Genomic DNA, 21,098 nt, shown 5'->3' on the forward strand with positions numbered 1-21,098 from the left:
AATATGGTACCGATGTGTAAAGTTGCATAAGCAAAAACCATATTAACTAGGGCTCCTTGTGCTTGCTACACACATGGTACACAAAGTAAGCGTGTACCCCCCTGAGGAATAAAGTAATTATACCTTCAGGTGTTACAGATTACAGCAATGGAATGAAATGTATCACGGAAAACCTTTGCATCTTTGTAATTCAAAAATCTTTAAAAATAAATGTTTTAAGTACAAAATTGATCACTCAAATACGTGTACTGTAGCGCTAAACTGTGCGTCTTGTTGTAAGATAATCTCTGTCATTACTTAAGGGTAAAACATGTGCCAAGTGTCGTAATTATCGTCGTACGTAAGCAAAGTTCTGTGGAAGTCAATGTACTTACCTTGTAATAAACAAAAGCAAAATGCTATGCGTATAGATATCGTACTTATTACGTACAGAACGGTATCAAGAAAGTACTATACTGTAACGTATTTTTGTGCTACGAAAAAGGCTGTATCATTGTAACTATACCACAAAAGTTACTACTAAAACATGTTTTACTTTCCAAAAGAATGCAGAAAAACTGTGCAGATATAAAACAGATACACCGCAAAAGCAACAATGTAAATTGTGTCACACATTAGTAGCGTCGTGATACAATCGTGTAGCTGCCAAAGAAACCAAATGCTAAGTTATCTTTAATCTTACAGAAAGTACTTTAAATCCAGAATGTATTCTCAAGTAAGCCAAATGTTGCATTAAAACATCGTTAGCAGTACTGGTATATGTTCTAAGTATGTGAGCCTTATAGTCATTACATAATCGTACAACAAACAAGCAAGAATGTACACACACAATAACACTGTGTCATCTGTTCACTATAAGAATGCATTTGTAAATACTATCTAAATATGTTCCCTAGGTTCTAGACTGGATATTAGCTTCAAAACATTGTTGCATGTTAACAGTTTCTCAGTGTGACAAATTGTACTAGTAGCGTGGAGTGAAAAATTTTATGGCAAAGACTAAGTTAAAAATCAGATTATCTCTCAAGAAACAGTTTTACATGTGAAATGTGGTGCAATCCTTTACTCTTCATAGTACTCGGAGTTTCAACTTGAACGCAATTGTCATGCGGTATATGTCGGTAAGGAATACTGGAATTTTTCTCAAAGTTAGCGTCTATGTTATTTTTCTCTGAGCCAGCCGGCGCACGTGGCTGCCGGCGGTGCGAGTCATTGTCTGTCTCTTTGTTGGCGCGCGTCGTTATTAGTATTATGAGACCTAACATCTACAAATTCACCTTGTCGAGAGGCCTCTGCCCTGTTTGAATCCCGCCAGTTCTGATGCAATTCAGGTCTGTCGTTACTATTATATCGTCTGTCGTGATGTCGGTAGACTCCACAGTTTCTTTCTTGTCGGTCACGCGGTGGAGAATTTCTCCCTGAATCGTAACTGCGTGCTGAACTGTTGCGTCTGAAGTTATTCTGTCTCCCTTGATAATAACTGTTTTCGTTCCGATATTGTCTGTTTTTATGGTTATCTCTGTGATAGTCATTACTGCGGAGAGGTGATCTTTCCCTGTAATTCTTACTACTCTGCCAACGGTTGTCATATGGGTGGTGTCTGTTTTGGTCACGATTTTCGTTGTAAGAATAGCCTTGTCGTATCCAGTTATTATTTCTTTCATCGCGGAATTGTGACGGATGTGACCTGTAATTGTTGTGCTCCTGCTTTCGCGTTCTGCGATTGTCAGTGTCAATTTCCAGTTCTTGTAACAGTCCCTGAAAAGCTTCAATGTCGTCTTTGCAACGTCCTGCCAAAATAATATGTCGTAAATATTCAGGCAATTTGATTAAGAAAATGCGGATGGGTTCTGAGGGGCTGTATGGGTTTGAAAGATACTGATTCTCATGCAACATGTCTTCAAAATATTTCATAAGACTGGAAAATTCAGATTGTTCGAAACGTTTTATCATTATGATGCTATGTTTTACTCGGTCTTGTGTAGCTTGAGACCAATACGCTGAGAGGAAGGCATGATAAAATTCTCCTTCACTGTGACAATCGTGAATGACCGATCGCATTCTTACAGCTCATTCATTCTCTAAGTAGCCACACATAAATTCTAATCTGTGTGCTAACGACCGGTTGGAAGGAAAACAATGAGAGAATTCATGGAGCCATGCTTGTGGATGAATGTCGTTGCCAGAATTCTTAAATGTTTTGAATTTACGTGTATTAATGAACAGCTTATAGTCAAAATCATCATGTCGGCGAGTCACATGTCGGTCATTGTTACGTCGTTTCGGCGGTTCCATCTCAAAATTCGGTGTGCCTTGCCAATTTCTTTCATAATTTCCGAAGTGCCCTGAGTTATTATTTTGTGGCTGTTCCGTATTTCTATGTCCCTCTTCCCGTATTAGAGCGCGAGTGTCCTCTGAAATATGTAATTTTTGTATTACTTGTGCCAACTGATCTAGTACTTCCCGGATTTCTCTTTTGTGTTGCGTATTAATTTGATTCTGATTTTGTTTGAATTTCTTAATTTGTTCATACTCTTCTGTGTCAGTGATGGCTACAAGTCTTGTGTCATTCTGATCATCATCTACCTTTGTAGAGAAGTTAGTGAACTGATCCGAAAGTTCGGCTACTTTCTCCGATACTGTACTTATTTCCTCAGTGTGTTTTTCTGAACCAAGTTTCAGAGTATCTACTGTGTCCTTTAAGTTTTCCTGAGTTTTGGCAAGTTGCGTAACCGAATCGGTAGATGCAACTGAGTCAATTTTAGCTTGCAAGGTGTCATGATTTTCATGAACAATGGTTTGCAGTTCTTTTATGGCTGCTTCGTGATTCTGTAATGCATTTTCATGCCGCGACAAAATAGCTTGAAAATGCTCACAAATTTGTGTTTTTACTTCATTACAGACATTTTGACATTTAGATTCAATGTTATATAACTCAGTGGTCAAATCTTCACGTGTTTGTTCAAGTGTGGTGTTTAACTTTTGAAGCTTTTGCTGTGTTTGTCCCATTTGTTGTATTAATTGTAATAACAATGCACTGGTGTCTGAAACATGTTCCTCAGTGCTTTTCGGCAGTGAATTTGCACCGGCAACATTCACATTTTGACAAGCAGAAAATGTGTCTTGACTTATTTGAAAAAACGGTGAGGACACAAAACCTGAATGTACAGTATTTGCAAGATTGTGTCCTGTCATTTCGGATTCCTGAGGCAAGCTGTTGCCGACCGATTGATCGATAATGCTTCCCTGTTCACTAATTTGTTCACTGTCTACCCCATTGTTTGCAGCCCGCTCCATTTCCCTATGCACGATTACCAAATTACTACTTTGAACATTAGTTAATTCATTACTCGGTGGCGCTAACACACTGCTTTCGTTTCCACTGTCATTTCTCAGTTTACTTTGGAGCCTAGCATTACGTTTTTCACACGCCATTATTGTCACAATATTTCACACGATAACACAGAAAAGCACAATTTGAAGAGCAAAAATAAGAGAATACATTAAAGTAGCACTGAAAATAATATCTCGTTAATTGCAAGAGCAGCTGCGAAATACTTGCTGCAAATCTACATGCATGCCACAACTGTTTTACTGTACAACAATGAAAAACTGCAACTACAATGGAAAATCTCTCTATAATTACGCGCTAGCAATAAACAAAAGCTACACTAATTACACAAACTACAAGAAAAAAATCAGAAGATTCCAGTGAGGTATCCTCGGCTAAGGGTCGACATATGAAACGTCCCCTTTGAACAATTTTACATGACTGTGCTTAAACTGACACACAATATTTTTAGCGCAACGCAATCTGACTTTCAAAAATCCCTACAAAATAATGGCCCTGACTAACATTAACCTATACCTTTCACAAATCACTTACCTCACAAAAATCTTCGTTACTCGAACTACTGCAATACAGCGAGCGCCACTACTGCCAGCTAAATAAAAGATTCAAACTACTGAAGGCACTAACTACTGATAGGCATAGTTAGCAGATGAAAGATTTTAATAGAGAACAAACAATGTATTTACCTTAATAGTCATAATATATATAGCAGTTCATCACATCCAGTCTTACAAATTTCAAAACTCCGCCATCTCCCTCCCCACATCCACCACTGCTGGCGGCTCACCTCCAACTGCGCAACGCTACGCGCTGTTAACATCCAGCGCCCAACACTACAATGGCAGACAACAATGCAAACTAGCCACAGACTGCACACAGCACAGCCAGTGATTTTCATACAGAGCGCTACGTGGAGTTACCAATACGAAAACCTAAATAGCCTACTTACAGAATGTGCCCAGTAGTATCTGCAATAACTTCCTCTGGATCTGCGCAACCCACACTGCTACCGTCTCACCCTATAACGTCAGCTCGAAGCTCATACACGCTGTAATCTACGTGCTTTTCTACCAATCGTGTCCGGCTATCACTAAATTTTCGTAATCTTTCTCCTTAATACTCTCGCAATGTTTAAACTGGAGTTTTGCGTCGGATGTGTCGGCTACTTCTACTACTATAACTTTCGGTAAGGTCTGCTGGTTAGGGTGAGAACTTTCCGTTACTACTTCAACATCCAACTCCTGCGGGACGAAACACGAAGTATTTTGCTCTTGCTCCCCATTAACATCAACTATTTCTGGTAAAGTCTGCCGGTTAGGGCCAGAACTTTCTATCACTTCACAAATACTACCGTCCTGTGGGACGAGACGCGGCAAATCCTGTCCGCGCTCCCCATAAACACTTCTCCCGTACAGGCCCTTTAATCTCTTAGTTCGTCGTATAAGCGACCGAACTGCCTTAACCAGACCTCATCCCTCTCTGCATCCCCTCGCTCGATGACGGAATTCGGACGTTTTACCCGACATCTGATCTTCTCTCAACACTTGCGAATCATTCTTAAACTCAATCTCCAATTCCACTGTGGTTGTTACAGCTGCCACTTTATAATCGATATCCGGAACACTGCTTAAATTGTTCTCACTGACAGTGAATGTATATTCTGCTGCCGTGTCTACAGCTGATCTACTACTTGTGGGCGCACTCCTTTCTCCTAACACTGGCACACTTTCACGCCGTTGATTATTCCATACGGAATTTTCATAACGACGACACCTCGGTTTTCTGCTGTTATTGGGCTGCCAAAATTTCTCCACGCCCGGTCGGGCCCTCACCGGCGCGGCTAATGGTTTCCCTGTTTCGTCCCAGCAGATACGCTTCCCGGATGCTGCTGAGGCGGCTGATCACACCCTCTGGCGTTATTACTATTCTGCGAAGCCCGTATCACGCTAGTATGATACTGGTTCCCGTCATTCCCGTTATTATTTGCATTGTACCGATTTCATTACTGCCCGAACCAGTATTGTTGTTGCTGCCAAGATCGAGGTATGCATTATTCCCATAGTTATCATTGTTGTGGTTGCTGTGGTACCCGTTGTTGTTACCACGGCCCCTACCACTGTCGCAATTATTTCGCCAATAGTCCTCGTCCTCAACTCTTTCCAGGAAATCATTGATTGTCCTGTAATTGCTTCCTACATAGCGTTTTGTATCATCTGGAAGCTTCTTGTAGAGTTCCCAGACTATTTCGGATTCCGTGCGGCGATCACGCAAATATTCCAACTTGCGCATCCAGCCCTCACAAAACTCCTTCATCGAGCCGCGCGAATTCGCATCGAAAGGCCTCGATACGACAAATTCGAGCCAGACACTTTGTTGTTTTTGCTCTGACCAGTATTCAGTCAGAAACAAATTTTTAAACTCGTCAAAAGTCAGGTTCGTAATGTTGAGGTTTAAGCCTCAACGGTTGGCATCACCAGCCAACACGTCAATAACCGCATTAATTTTTCTCTCATTAGTCCATGATCTGGGTAAAACCCTTTCACAATTTTTAATGAAATCCGTCGCGTGTATACCGCCTTTTTTCAAGGGGTCGAACCGCTCCTCTTTCGTCAACAATTCCGAACTGTGTGCACAGATTGGCACATAGCTCTGTTTTTCGTCAAGTTTCCTTTCTCTTCGCGGGTATTAGCCTGCTTCCTCACTTTGGTATCTACTTCGGATACTAAAGCCTTTAAAGATTCCACCTTCTTTTGGTCCTCTTTTTTCACTAAGTGAATTTGTTCCTTCACCTTATTGTCGATGATCGGAGCAACTGCTTCTCCTACACTTTTCTCGATTCTGCTAATTTCGGAATAAAATCGAGTATTTATGCTCGCAATTTCCTGTTTAAGATTACCGATTTCGGTATTAATCACAACAATATCTTCTTTGATTTTATCAACTTTCGTGTTAACAACTCCAACATTGTTGTTAACAACTTAAATAGCTTTGTTCTGATTGTCTACCTTCCGTTCAATTTTTTTCAGACTAAGCTTCTTGCTTGGCAGACTGAGCTTCTTGCTTGGCATCCTGAGCTTTAATTTCTGCGATTGACTCTTGATTTCGTTAATCAAAACATTCAATAAACCAGTTAAATTCCCATAAACTACCGGTTTTACTTCCGCAGCGACTTCCTCTTTAATTGTCCCCCCGTATTCGTCATCAAGGGGTTCAGATTTGATTATCACTTCCGATTCTGAAACATTTTCTAAAGTTTGGAATTCCATTTCTGCTCCTTGTTGCGTTTCGTCGGTCGCGTTTTTCATGCTAGCCGCCTCCCCTGAACTGTTCGACCGATTGTTCCGTATCCAATTCTACCAATTTTTGGTAATTGTTGCCTTCACTCATTTTAATAATTTTCAAAATATAATTAAGATTACTCAAACTACTTATTCTTGCTGATGTAACGTCCTGTTCGTAACCAGTACTTTGTTACGAGATTTGCACAATGCAAAATTCGTGTCCAGATCAACCTCAAATCTGAAGATTGTCGCCACGTGTAACTTCCCCCACACTTATCGACCTTAATGACAGTGAAAAATTAAACCGCGTGTACCTAATGGAAATTTGGGAAAATCAATCGTCACCGAAGTTAATCTGTTGGTAAAGAGGGAGGAAAGTGTTACATCTAACTGAAAGGAAAAATGCAAATGAAACAGGTGGAAATTAATTTTTAAAAACGGTAAAGTTAATAAAGAAAGTAAATGTGCGGGCGTTACGTTAACTAGCGGTAATTAGATATTTCAGATTTGGGTGAAATTACAGTCGCCAGTCCTAAGGACAATTACTATAGTAAAAAAAGAAAGGTTATTACACATATAATTAGTACTGGAAGCGTGGCAACTGAAGGTTGACACGTGTAGTGTGAAAACTGAAAGTTTGTCAGGAGTAACAAATTTCGCTATATTCTGATTTAATTTAGCAAAAGAATTAATAAAACCGGAAAATTGAAAGTTAACTTAGTGACTGAAAAAAATAGTGAACTTTGTTTCTGAAGCACATCGAAATTAAATAAAATAAGGTTAGTCTTGGGCTACCTCAACAATCACTTCAAAAGCTACATGAATCTACGCAATTTAGAAATAAGAGATTTAACTTTGAACTTAAAATATGTGATTCTGAACAATTAACAATAGTAAAATTTAGTGTGTACCAAGCTGAGCTGCAGTCACAGGTAAGCTAAAATACGGTAACAAAGCTCACATTCTTAATTTGTGCTTGTGTAATCTAAATATTGTAGCCAGCTATGAATACCTTAACTGAACTTTGAAATTAAAGCAGTGAAATCGAATGATATTACTTTAATGCTGGCGTTTGAATTTCAACGACACTCGGGTTCATTCCGGAAAAGGAAGAGACCCTGCTTGGTAAATCAATGGGGACAAAGAGGAACAAGGGTTCATGCTACGTTGCTGTAATTTAGTGAGAAAAATTTAACAGTTTGAAAAGCTGAGGTCTGCAATACAGTTCTAAAACTTAACGTGCTTCCAGTCTTCCTTGATGTTTCACTGAAGGTTTGAAGCCATCGATCGAGGAGGTGGCGACAGTCACTCATTGTTGGCCGTCACTGTTGCAGAAGCTGGATGTTGGCGCGCCTCCTTCTCGACACGGTCACCAGGCGAAACAGGCTCTTGATGTGCGCCAGCTAATGCTTCCCGTCCGCGACACCCTGTCAGAAACTATCATAGCAAGTCGAGCGCAATTACATGCTGCCAAACCCCGAAAGCGCGGCAACTCGCGGGAGCGTCACACAACATACCTGCTCCCTTGCACTACTGCCGCCAGACTCCGCTCTTCTCGCGCTCCATGCGCAAGAGTTAACACTACCAAAGATCCTAAACACTTAGGTTCTCCACACGACCTATCGAAGTATTCTTTCGATAGCATAGTTTTCCCAAGGCAAGACCCAGCGTAAAAATACAAATAATATTTACAAAACAAACCAATTATACATCGACATACATACATACATACATATATATATATATATATATATATATATATATATATATATATATATATATATATATATATATATATCATCATTTGATTATGCCTTTCAGCGTTCAGTCTGGAGCTTAGCCCCCCTTATAAAATTCCTCCATGATCCCCTATTCAGTGCTAACATTGCTGCCTCTTCTGATGTTAAGCCTATTACTTCAAAATCATTCTTAACTGAATCGATGTACCTTCACCTTGGTCTGCCCCGACTCCTCCTACCCTCTACTGCTGAACCCATGAGTCTCTTGGGTAACCTTGCTTCTCCCATGCGTGTAACATGACCCCACCATCTAAGCCTGTTCGCCCTGACTGCTACATCTATAGAGTTCATTTCCAGTTTTCCTTTGATTCCCTCATTGTGGACACCCTCCTGCCATTGTTCCCATCTACTAGTACCTGCAATCATTCTAATTACTTCCATATCCGTAACCTCAACCTTGTTGATAAGGTAACCTGAATCCACCCAGCTTTCGCTCTCGTACAACAAAGTTGGTCGAAAGATTGGACGGTGCACAGATAACTTAGTCTTCCTTCTTGCAGAAGAGAGTAGATCGTAGCTGAGCGCTCACTGCATTAGCTTTGCTACACCTCGCTTCCAGTTCTTTCACTATGTTGCCATCCTGTGAGAATATGCATCCTCAGTACTTGAAACCGTCCACCTCTTCTAACTTTGTTCCTCATATTTGGCACCAAATCCGTTTATATTTCTTTGCCACTGACATTACTTTCGTTTTGGAGATGATAATCTTCATACCATAGTCCTTACATTTTTGATCTAGCTCTGAAATATTACTTTGCAAACTTTCAATCGAATCTGCCATCACAACTAAGTCATCCGCAAATGCAAGACTGCTTATATTGTATTCACGTATCTTAATCTCATCCAGCCAGTCTATTGTTTTCAACATATGATTCATAAATAATATGAACAACAGTGGAGACAGGTTGCAGCCTTGTCTTACCCCTGAAACTACTCTGAACCATGAACTCAATTTACTGTCAACTCTAACTGCTGCCTGACTATCCATGTAAAGACCTTTAATTGCTTGCAAAAGTTTGCCTCCTATTCCATAATCTCGTAGAACAGACAATAACTTCCTCCTAGGAACCCGGTCATATGCGTTTCTAGATCTATAAAGCATAGATACAATTCCCTGTTCCACTCATAACACTTCTCTATTATTTGTCTTAAGCTAAAGATCTGGTCCTGACAACCTCTACGAGGCCTAAACCCACACTGATTTTAATCCAATTTGTCCTCAACTAATACTCGCACTTTCCTTTCAACAATACCTGAGAAGATTTTACCCACAACGCTGATTAAAGAGATACCTCTGTAGTTGTTACAATCTTTTCTGTTTCCATGTTTAAAGATTGGTGTGATTACTGCTTTTGTCCCGTCTTCATTCACCCCAGCTGCTTTATTGCACTGCAATCTATTGACCATTTTCTCCACTTCCTCAAATGTGATCCTATTTCCATCATCATTCCTATCCCATTCTACCTCAAAATCTGAAACATTACTAATCGTATTTTCACCTACATTGAGCAACTCTTCAAAATATTCCCTCCATCTGCCCAAGGCATCCACAGGATTCACCAGCAGTTTTCCTGACCTGTCCAAAATACTTGTCATTTCCTTCTTACCTCCCTTCCGAAGAGTCCTAATTACAGTACTGAATGGTTTTCCAGTAACTTGACCCATGGTCTCCAACCTGTTTCCAAAGTCTTTCCAAGATTTCTTCTTGGATGCTGCAATTATCTGTTTGGCTTTGTTTCTTTCTTCAACATAACTTTCTCTGTCTACCTGAGTTCTAGTATGTAGCCATTTTTGATACGCCTTCTTTTTCCTTTTACAGGCTGCCTTGACTGTGTCATTCCACCAAGCTGTTTGCTTCATCCTACTTTTACGCACTACTGTTCCAAGACATTCTTTAGCCACTTCTAGTACCGCGTCCCTGTACCTTGTCCATTCCTTTTCCAATGACTGTAAATGAGTACATTCAACTAACTCGTACCTTTCTGAAATCGCTGTTATGTACTTGTGCCTGATTTCCTTATCCTGAAGTTTCTCCATTCTTATCCTCCTACATATGGACCTGACCTCCTGCAGTTTCGGCCTCACAATCCCAATTTCACTGCAGATTAAATAATGATCAGCGTCATCAAAGAATCCCCTGAATACACGTGTGTCCCTCACAACCTTCCTGAATTCCTGATCTGTTAATATATAGTCAATGACAGATCTGGTTCCCCTGCCTTCCCAAGTATACCGGTGAATGTTTTTATGTTTAAAAAAGGAGTTTGTGATTACTAAGCCCATACTGGCACAGAAATCCAAGAGTTGTTTCCCGTTCCTTTTGACCTCCATATCGTCTCCAAATTTACCCATAACCTTTACATACCCTTCTGTTCGATTTCCAATCCTGGAGTTAAAATCACCCATATGCAGAACACTGTCCTTGTCCTTTACTCTAACAACTATATCACTGAGTGCCTCATAAAAACTATCCATCTTATCTTGATCTGTCCCTTCACAATGCGAATATACTGACACAATCCTAATTTTCTTGCTAGACACTGTCAAATCTATCCATATCAGTCGTTCGTTTACATACCTTATTGCAACTACGCTGGGTTCCATTCCTTTCCTGTTGTAAAGCCCTACACCCCATTGTGCTATTCCTGCTTTGACTCCTGACAGGTAGACCTTGTATTCTCCCACTTCCTCTTCTTTCTCACCCCTTACCCGAACGTCACTAACAGCTAAAACGTCCAGCCCCATCTTGCTTGCAGCCTCTGCCAGCTCTACCTTCTTCCCAGAATAGCCCCCATTGGTATTAATAGCTCCCCATCTCATTACCATTTGTTTGCGACGTCGTATCTTAGGAGTCCTTGGTTTGTCAGTTAGAGGTGGGACTCAGTCACCTCCAAAGGTCCGAGGCATTTTGCTCTGATTGTTGCCAGCATCATATTTAAAGTACCAGGGAAGCAGGTTGCTAGCCTTACTTGCCCCAAGTCCCATTGGGTTTTACCCCTAACGGCTGAGGGGCTAACCGGTGGATTTGGTAGTCTTTGCCGTATGAGCACAAAGGTGACCACGACTCAGAATATGTCCGAGATGCCCAGCCTTCTTCCAAAGTAACTGGTATCCCGACTGTCAGGACCACTTACTTGGCCACTCATACGTTGCTCGTGGTTCATGAACTAGGACATGACTACAGGAACCCACACCATGAACCACATATACATACAAATACATACATATGCATATACATACAAACAGTAAAACAATTACAATATATAAAGACACAGAAATGTCATATCTTGAGGTACCAAAACAAGGAAAAAAATTATAGTAAAATAGACGGAAATAGGAGGAAATGCATTTCTGGCGTTACAGCTTGTATAAGGTAGGGAGGGGACTGACAGTACTTTCTTTTCTCTCAGGAATTAAAATTCATACATGAGAAACTGAGGACTCAGTTACAAGAGTTAACAGAAGTAGTACCATAAGTGCTAATACATAAGAAACAATGCTGGTTAGATGCAGGAGAGAGAATGTTAAAAACTCTGTTTGCAACAGTGGATAATAAGAATATCAAGAATTTAACTTGCACTATAGGAAACTGGATTCAGATAGAAAGTTATGAAGTAGTATTAGTTTCTAGATGGAGAGATGCTCAGGTCATATATCTATAGCAGATTAGAAAGATTATATTAGGGAAAATGTTATTAATTGTCCAACAAGGGTGATACAAAATAATAATCTATCATGAGAAATACAATTGTTTCGGAGGAAATGGAAGCAGTGGAGTGCAAGAAAATAGTCTTAGATCCTCAGCTAAAATTCCAGAACATCGGAGATCCCTGGCTTTACTCCAAATTCACGCCTGAAACAGTAATTATCACCTGCTGTGAAAACGATAACCCAATCAGGATAATGAAACTAGAATTACAGGGCAAAAGATTCATAGTTAATGGAATCAGGTGTGAAATAACAACAAAAGAATTTCCCTTTCCACCTACAAACAAAATAATTAACGAGTCGCAACCATTGTTCTGTTGGCTGGAGGGACCACTACACTGATTACCTATCCCGAACCTACCTTTCATTAATGAAATCTTAGATTTCATGTCCCTACAATCTCTAGTTAAATTAACTGTTTCAGAAAAAGACGAATTACAGTAAATCGAAAAATGTATCATAAGAAACAATTTCATGAGAAATATACACAAAATAAAATTATGCAAACGTATCTTGGTTCTCATCTTTGTTGATGCTACTAACTTTCGTATAAAGTGTGGGATATCTCATTAAAATGAGGCAACCGTCCACAGATACCTGTGGAATGGATACGAACTAGTATCAAGTAATCCAAGTAGGAAGTGTAAAAAATATTTGCAAGCATGACAAAATGACAAAGTACATTGATGAAGCTAAGTTTCCATGCGTAAGTTGGGAAGCAAACCAGAAAACAGTTATAGAGTAGCTTTTTTTAAATACGAGGCAGTCTTAGACTCATTGCTAGTAAGTGAAAGAAAGAAAAAAATTTGGAACAATTTTTTTAAACAGGTGGGATATTATGCAGCAATAATAGCATGATACAAAGTTAGATAGTTTCATTAAAACTCACTAACATCGCCATAGGCAAAAGTGACGTCATACCAGAGATGGAGGGGGAAGCAGGAAACGAGCCGGTATATCGCAAATGGTTCAGCCTATCGACTCATTATCAAACTGTCTACTGAGTGAGAATGCGCATTCAGCAGAAAGAAGATTGCAACAGAAAAGTAAAGCAAATGTGACAAGCATATTCATTAGCTCATAAAATATGATGTGAGAATCTGTATCTCTTACACAAGAACAAGTAGGGAGGAACTGACACAGCAGTTAACAGCCTGTTAAGTGAATACGCCAGAATAAGGAGGAGACATGGGGTCATTAAGAACCATGCTTCGCGTCATAGCCTCACACTAACTCTCTTTAAATTCTCCAATGTTCCAGCTTTCTTCATGAGTTGGAATTGATGGCATTCACCGCAACAGCACTTGATTCTACGATTATGATACTGTAGTAAATCTATGTCCAAGTTGCTCCAGTACAGTACAAGAAGTAGCTGGAGGTCTGCTGTCTGTTGATGGAGAAACTGATTGTCTTCTGACAATATCACATAACGGGGTGCTGCTAGCACCAAACTTCACTGTGGAAGCCAGCAACAGCGCTTATTGGGGTCAACATCCAGGCACCTCTGGGGACTGAAGCCTACCAGGCTGGTAAGGAGGAGATCGAGTGACCACTTCACTGCTGACTCCGCTAAGGGTCTAGAGGGTGATCACAGAATTCGGAGTGGGACTGAAGACACTCCAGAAGCCTGGGCGAAGCCGCAATGCTGTGGGCAATGGCAGTGCCTGCTCGGGTGCAAGATCGCCAACACTTCACCTGGGCATGCAGATGCTGTGCTGAGTCAACAGTGTCAGCTAGAATCCCGCACACAGCTGAATGAACCATCAGCCAAGAACGATATCTTGTAAACATTGTGAACAGATGATTGAACTCTAATAATGTTTTACTAGTGTCGAAGACACTTCAGAGGTTCCCAATAGCTGTCCTCCCTTCACGCAGAGATGTCTATACTCGACAGCTCCCTTTGTAGTTTTAAGATATTGGTTTAAAAGCTTATGGTTAGTCACACGCTGATTAGAGGAGGTACATTTTTGCTCCATGTTTGCTTGCATTAATAAGTTTTATATTTTGGCTGTTTTGGAATGTAACATTAATGGTACAGATCGATAATAGTTTATCAACTGCAAGATCAAGTCCCAGGAGAGAACCTAAAAATGTGATTCAATACTGAATTACGCAAGTGTCACACAATCAGGAACGATCTCACCAGTAATTCTGGACCCCGGAGCTTAGAAATGCCCATCTCAGTAATGTACAAAAAAATGTCTGAACTTTACGTCTCATCACCACTCAATACAGTGTTAACAACTGCAGGCGTTGACCGAGAGAAGTGTGTCCTCTTGTCCAAATAGCTCTGTCGACCTTGAAACTCTGTTCCATGCAACCAGATTGAATGACAAGCCTCGGGGTTCAGAGTGCAAGATGAAGATATATTTCTTCACTATCCAACAAAAGATAGGAAGATAACATGGATTACAGAGCTTTTGAGTTACGCGAATGATTCAGATCTCGCGCAGTGATACATAACATGAAAGATTAGATTAGATTAGATTAGATTAGTACTTGTTCCATAGATCATGAATATGACAGTTCGTAATGATGTGGAACGTGTCAGGTTAGTAAAAGGTGTCTATACAAGATATTTACATTACAAAAAATATTACATGACACTTAATATTTTTAATTTTTTTTTGTTGGGGTTGGGGAAATTACCCACTTATTATATCCAAAAATTCATCTAATGAGTTGAAGGAGTTGTCATTCAGAAATTCTTTTAATTTCCTGTTAAATGCTATATGGCTATCAGTCAGACTTGTGATGCTATTACGTAAGTGACCAAAGACTTTCGTGGCAGCATAATTTACCCCCTTCTGAACCCAAGTTAGATTTAACCTTGAGTAGTGAAGATCATCCTTTCTCCTTGCGTTGTAGCCATGTACACTGCTATTACTTTTTAATTCATTCAGATTGTGAATACATATATTATGAGACTACAGTGAAGATCTCTAGCCCTTTAAATAAGTGTCTGCAGGATGATCTTGGATGAGCTCCAGCAATTCTTTTGATTGCACGCTTTTGTGCAATGAACACTGTTTGACTCAATGATGAGTTACCCCAGAATATGATGCCATAGGAAAGCAGAGAACGAAAATAGGCATGGTAAGTTAATTTACTCAGATGTATATCGCCAAAATTTGCAATGACTCTAATAGCATAAGTAGCTGAACCCAAACGTTTCAGCAGATCCTCAGTGTGTTTTTCCAGTTCAACCCTTCATCAATGCACACACCTAGAAATTTTGAATATTCTACCTTAGCTACCGATTTCTGATCAAAGTTTATATCTATTAATGGTGTCATTCCATTTACTGTGTGGAACTGTATATACCGTGTTTTGTCAAAGTTTAATGAGAGCCCATTTGCAGAGAACCACTTAATGATTTTCTGAAAAACATCGTTTACAATTTCATCAGTTAATTCTTGTCTGTTGGGTGTGATAGCTATACTTGTATCATCGGCAGAAAGTACCAGCTTTGCATCTTCGTGAATACAGAATGGCAAGTCATTAATATATATTAAGAACAGCAGAGGACCCAAGACCGAACCTTGCGGCATCCCATTCTTGATTGTTCCCCAGTTTGAGAAGTCACCAGTTTTTTGCATATTATGTGAACTGCTTATTTAAACTTTCTGCACTCTTCCACTTAGGTATGATTTAAATCACTGTAGCACTGTCTCATTCATACCACTGTACTTGAGCTTATCTAGAAGTATTCCATGATTTACACAATCAAAAGCCTTTGATAGATCACAAAAAAATCCCAACAGGAGACTTCCGATTGCTCAGAGCATTCAATATTTCATTAGTGAAAGTATAGATAGTATTTTCCGTTGAAAAACCCTTCTGGATACCAAACTGACATTTTGTTAAAACTTTATTTTTACAAAGGTGTGAAGCTACTCTACAATACATTACTTTTTCAAAAATTTTGGATAAGGCAGTCAGAAGAGAGATTGAGCAGTAGTTGTTGACATCAGACGTATTCCCTTTTTTATGCAGTGGGAACACACCCTGCTTCAGAGAGTTATCACATTTGTGGCTAAAAATCCCACTTCTTTCTTGGGTACAAGAGGTTTATAAGACAGCTTCGAAGCAGCACAGACCGTATGGCAATGTGAATCGAATCACAAGACGTTCTTTCTCTTCAGAGCGTTGAGAAACAAATATATCCATTGTGTTCCTGTATGCAGAATCGGGACTCATTTTAACAGACGACAGAGTGTCAGCGCCGTGTCCAGTGTAATCGTTCGCGTCGCTATGCTACCATGTCAAAGGAAGCCCACGGCAATCCAGACTATGTGAAACAGTCCGTGGGGATAGTTGTCTTTCAATGTACATGACTGGGCTGAACAATTCTATACAGCAGATGAAACAGAACGAACGCTTTCATCTAAATACTTAGGGCTGACAATTACAAACAACTTAAATCGATATAAAATAGAATAATATAAAGACCTGCATCATCGAATCAGCTTGAGAAGCGCTTTGTAAAAGGAAGAAAACAGATGTGGTAAAAACTACAAGTAGCTGATTTGAGGTTTCTACAGACAAAAACACTACAGAACTGAGAAACGTACAAATGAGAAAGAGCGCTGTAAATCAAAGAGTACGTAAAGCACACCAAGAGTCGCGGGACTCATTCATAGTCGTCTTAGAACACGACTTACAGGGTAGACAGGAAAGAAAGTCCTGAACATTATACCCAACGAACAATGGATAAATCAATGTACAGACTTATGGAGTACACAGAAGGTCGAAAACGAGACTGGAGGAAGTATGTGCAATGAAACAGTAGAGCCAGCTATCACGGAGGAGCTGCAAGAGACTTTGAAAGGTATGAAGAACAGAAAATGTTCTGGAATAAATGCAGAAATAATTAAATACTGAGGGCTTTCACTGGATAAAAGCCTTTTATAATGAATAAATGAATGTCAGACTCTCAGGCACTGTCCTTTTAATAAAAAACGTTTTAGAAAAACACAGACAATTTACTATAGGAACCCAAAGGGCATTTATAGTCCTTGAGATGGCGTTTGACCGTGTGAGCCATGATTGTCTACAGAAGATTGAGTCTAAATGTGAATATCCTTATCACCTAATAGAGGTAGTGAAAAGTCAGTACGAAAATAAATGCATTGCAATAAACAAAGGCGCATAGATTAGAAGAAATAATTGTTAACCTAGGAGAAAGACAAAGCTGTGGACTTTTTAATATTCACATTTTCATTATTCGTAAACGAAATTTAAAATGCACAGAAGGATTAAGATATCGAACGAAGAATACCTTATGTTTGCAGATGATATCGTTATTATTCAGAAGACTGAAGATTACCTCCTAAGATCAGTGTATCATTTAACATTTATGTAATAAACACACTTCAAAAATTTCAAGTAATAAAACGAAAATAGTGCCATCCCGAGAGAAATATCCAGTCAGATCAAAAATAGATTTGGATAGTTCGGTCTTAGAACAATTTTCTCATTATTTAGACTGTGCCGTAAGTTTTGATTTTGACTCTGAAGTTTATCTCTGATATAGAAAGTGAAACACAAAGGTTCCACACTGATTGTGGCACTATTAGCTAAACACAGGGTCATAAAATACAAAACGAGCGTATCGTGAATATCTGTAAAGCGATGGCAGCGAAAGGTGGGTTACCAAAAATGAAACAAGAAAATAAAATCCGAGCAGCAGAGATGAGGTTCCTAAGGAAGACAAAGGGTTACAGAAGAAGGGACTTAAATTACAAATGAAGATATCAGAGTAGAATTAAATATTTTCAGTATGAGTGAATATAATTAAAAGTATCATGAAGATAGGAGACAACACCTCATGAGAATGCCAGAGCGCAGAATTCCCCAGAAAGTCCTGAACTACTAACCAAATGAGAAAAGAGATATTGGAAGACCTCAACTCTATTTCATTGGTAGAACACTCACAACATGCAACAAATCTACTAAATAGACTGCCTACACTACGACTGCTCGTCTTTTCTGGAGTATTACTTTGCGTTATGGGATTCTTAACAGATAGGATTGACGGAGGTCATTGAAGAAGTGGAAAGAATGGCAGCTCGTATTCTCGCGAAACAGGGCAGAGAATAACGTGGCTGAGTTGGAGAGACAACGGTTAAAAGGAAGGTAGAGATCTTTTCACGAAACTTCAATCAACAGTTTTCATCTCCGAAAAAAATACTTTGGATTAGAGAAATAAGTCGCGATGTAGAAATGGAAATGAAGTCCCATGCTTCTTGACAGACCGTAGCGGAACGATGCTGGAGACCCGCACCGCCGTACCAGGCAAGGTAATAATGGAGGTTATATGCCGTTGGCTTCTCCTACCGTAACGGAGAAGAATGATGATGATGTAGACGACACAACAATGCCCAGTCGTCTCTGAGCAGGTGGAAACCCCTCACCCCGCCAGAAATCGAACCCGGGACCCCGTGATCGGGAAGCGAGAACGCTACCGCGAGACCACGAACTGACGACTTCTCATATACTGAGAGAAATCGTACTTTGCACAGAAAGTTTTCGTTATTCATCAATCCCAAGTGCTATTGGAAAGTGGAAAGGCCAAGAAAATATCTGGAAATTGATCTACACTCCTGGAAATTGAAATAAGAACACCGTGAATTCATTGTCCCAGGAAGGGGAAACTTTATTGACACATTCCTGGGGTCAGATACATCACATGATCACACTGACAGAACCACAGGCACATAGACACAGGCAACAGAGCATGCACAATGTCGGCACTAGTACAGTGTATATCCACCTTTCGCAGCAATGCAGGCTGCTATTCTCCCATGGAGACGATCGTAGAGATGCTGGATGTAGTCCTGTGGAACGGCTTGCCATGCCATTTCCACCTGGCGCCTCAGTTGGACCAGCGTTCGTGCCGGACGTGCAGACCGCGTGAGACGACGCTTCATCCAGTCCCAAACATGCTCAATGGGGGACAGATCCGGAGATCTTGCTGGCCAGGGTAGTTGACTTACACCTTCTAGAGCACGTTGGGTGGCACGGGATACATGCGGACGTGCATTGTCCTGTTGGAACAGCAAGTTCCCTTGCCGGTCTAGGAATGGTAGAACGATGGGTTCGATGACGGTTTGGATGTACCGTGCACTATTCAGTGTCCCCTCGACGATCACCAGTGGTGTACGGCCAGTGTAGGAGATCGCTCCCCACACCATGATGCCGGGTGTTGGCCCTGTGTGCCTCGGTCGTATGCAGTCCTGATTGTGGCGCTCACCTGCACGGCGCCAATCACGCATACGACCATCATTGGCACCAAGGCAGAAGCGACTCTCATCGCTGAAGACGACACGTCTCCATTCGTCCCTCCATTCACGCCTGTCGCGACACCACTGGAGGCGGGCTGCACGATGTTGGGGCGTGAGCGGAAGACGGCCTAACGGTGTGCGGGACCGTAGCCCAGCTTCATGGAGACGGTTGCGAATGGTCCTCGCCGATACCCCAGGAGCAACAGTGTCCCTAATTTGCTGGGAAGTGGCGGTGCGGTCCCCTACGGCACTGCGTAGGATCCTACGGTCTTGGCGTGCATCCGTGCGTCGCTGCGGTCCGGTCCCAGGTCGACGGGCACGTGCACCTTCCGCCGACCACTGGCGACAACATCGATGTACTGTGGAGACCTCACGCCCCACGTGTTGAGCAATTCGGCGGTACGTCCACCCGGCCTCCCACATGCCCACTATACGCCCTCGCTCAAAGTCCGTCAACTGCACATACGGTTCACGTCCACGCTGTCGCGGCATGCTACCAGTGTTAAAGACTGCGATGGAGCTCCGTATGCCACGGCTAACTGGCTGACACTGACGGCGGCGGTGCACAAATGCTGCGCAGCTAGCGCCATTCTACGGCCAACACCGCGGTTCCTGGTGTGTCCGCTGTGCCGTGCGTGTGATCATTGCTTGTACAGCCCTCTCGCAGTGTCCGGAGCAAGTATGGTGGGTCTGACACACCGGTGTCAATGTGTTGTTTTTTCCATTTCCAGGAGTGTATGAAGTTTCTACCATAGAAGTGAGTGTGTGTCATTTAGTTGTAGCTATGTTTCTTGCCCCAAGAGCTGAATACGTAGAGCCATTGTGATCCTTGAACTTAGAAAAACAGTGTAGATGGCACGTATCAAATTTACTGGTCACTGATTTCAGCCCAGAGGTAAACGGACAGTACTCAAAAGGTAATGTATGCAGACGGATCCACGGAGCAGGAACTGCCGACGCTTCCAGAAGCTATCAGCTGCTGGTACCAGTCTCCAATAAATGTGATTTGGGCGATCAGGACTATTTTTCTAAGTACATTTGTTAAAATCTGTCGCTGATTTCCAAAATTGTTTTCGGAAATATCCATTATGATATTGCATGGATTTGAACATGGGCCTCACGGAACAACCGATTCAACACTCGCAATGCGAGTAGCAGTATTGCGGAAGGGTAAACAACATTCTCGATAGTCAGCGATCGTGGTGCTGTTGACCTACAAGCTGGTAGATACTTCGCCTTCTTACGAGAGACACAACGCGATCGCCTCACAAAGAACATAATTCTACATCTACATCAACATATATACTCCGCAATCCACCATACGATGCGTAGCGGAGGGTACCTCCTACCACAACTAGCATCTTCTCTCCCTGTTCCACTCCCAAACAGAACGAGGGAAATATGAGTGCCTATATGCCTCTCTACGAGCCCTAATCTCTCTTATTTTATCTTTGGGGTCTTTCCGCAAAATGTAAGTTGGCGGCCGTAAAATTGCACTGCAGTCAGCTTCAAATGCTGGTTCTGTAAATTTCCTCAGTAGCGATTCACGAAAAGAACGACTCCTTTGCTCTACAGACTCTCACCCGAGTTCCCGAAGCATTTCCGTAACACTCGCGTGATGATCAAACCTACCAGTAACAAATATAGCAGCGCGCCTCTAAATTGCTTC

Source organism: Schistocerca nitens, chromosome 1, assembly GCF_023898315.1.
Source record: "Schistocerca nitens isolate TAMUIC-IGC-003100 chromosome 1, iqSchNite1.1, whole genome shotgun sequence".
NCBI lineage: Eukaryota > Metazoa > Arthropoda > Insecta > Orthoptera > Acrididae > Schistocerca > Schistocerca nitens.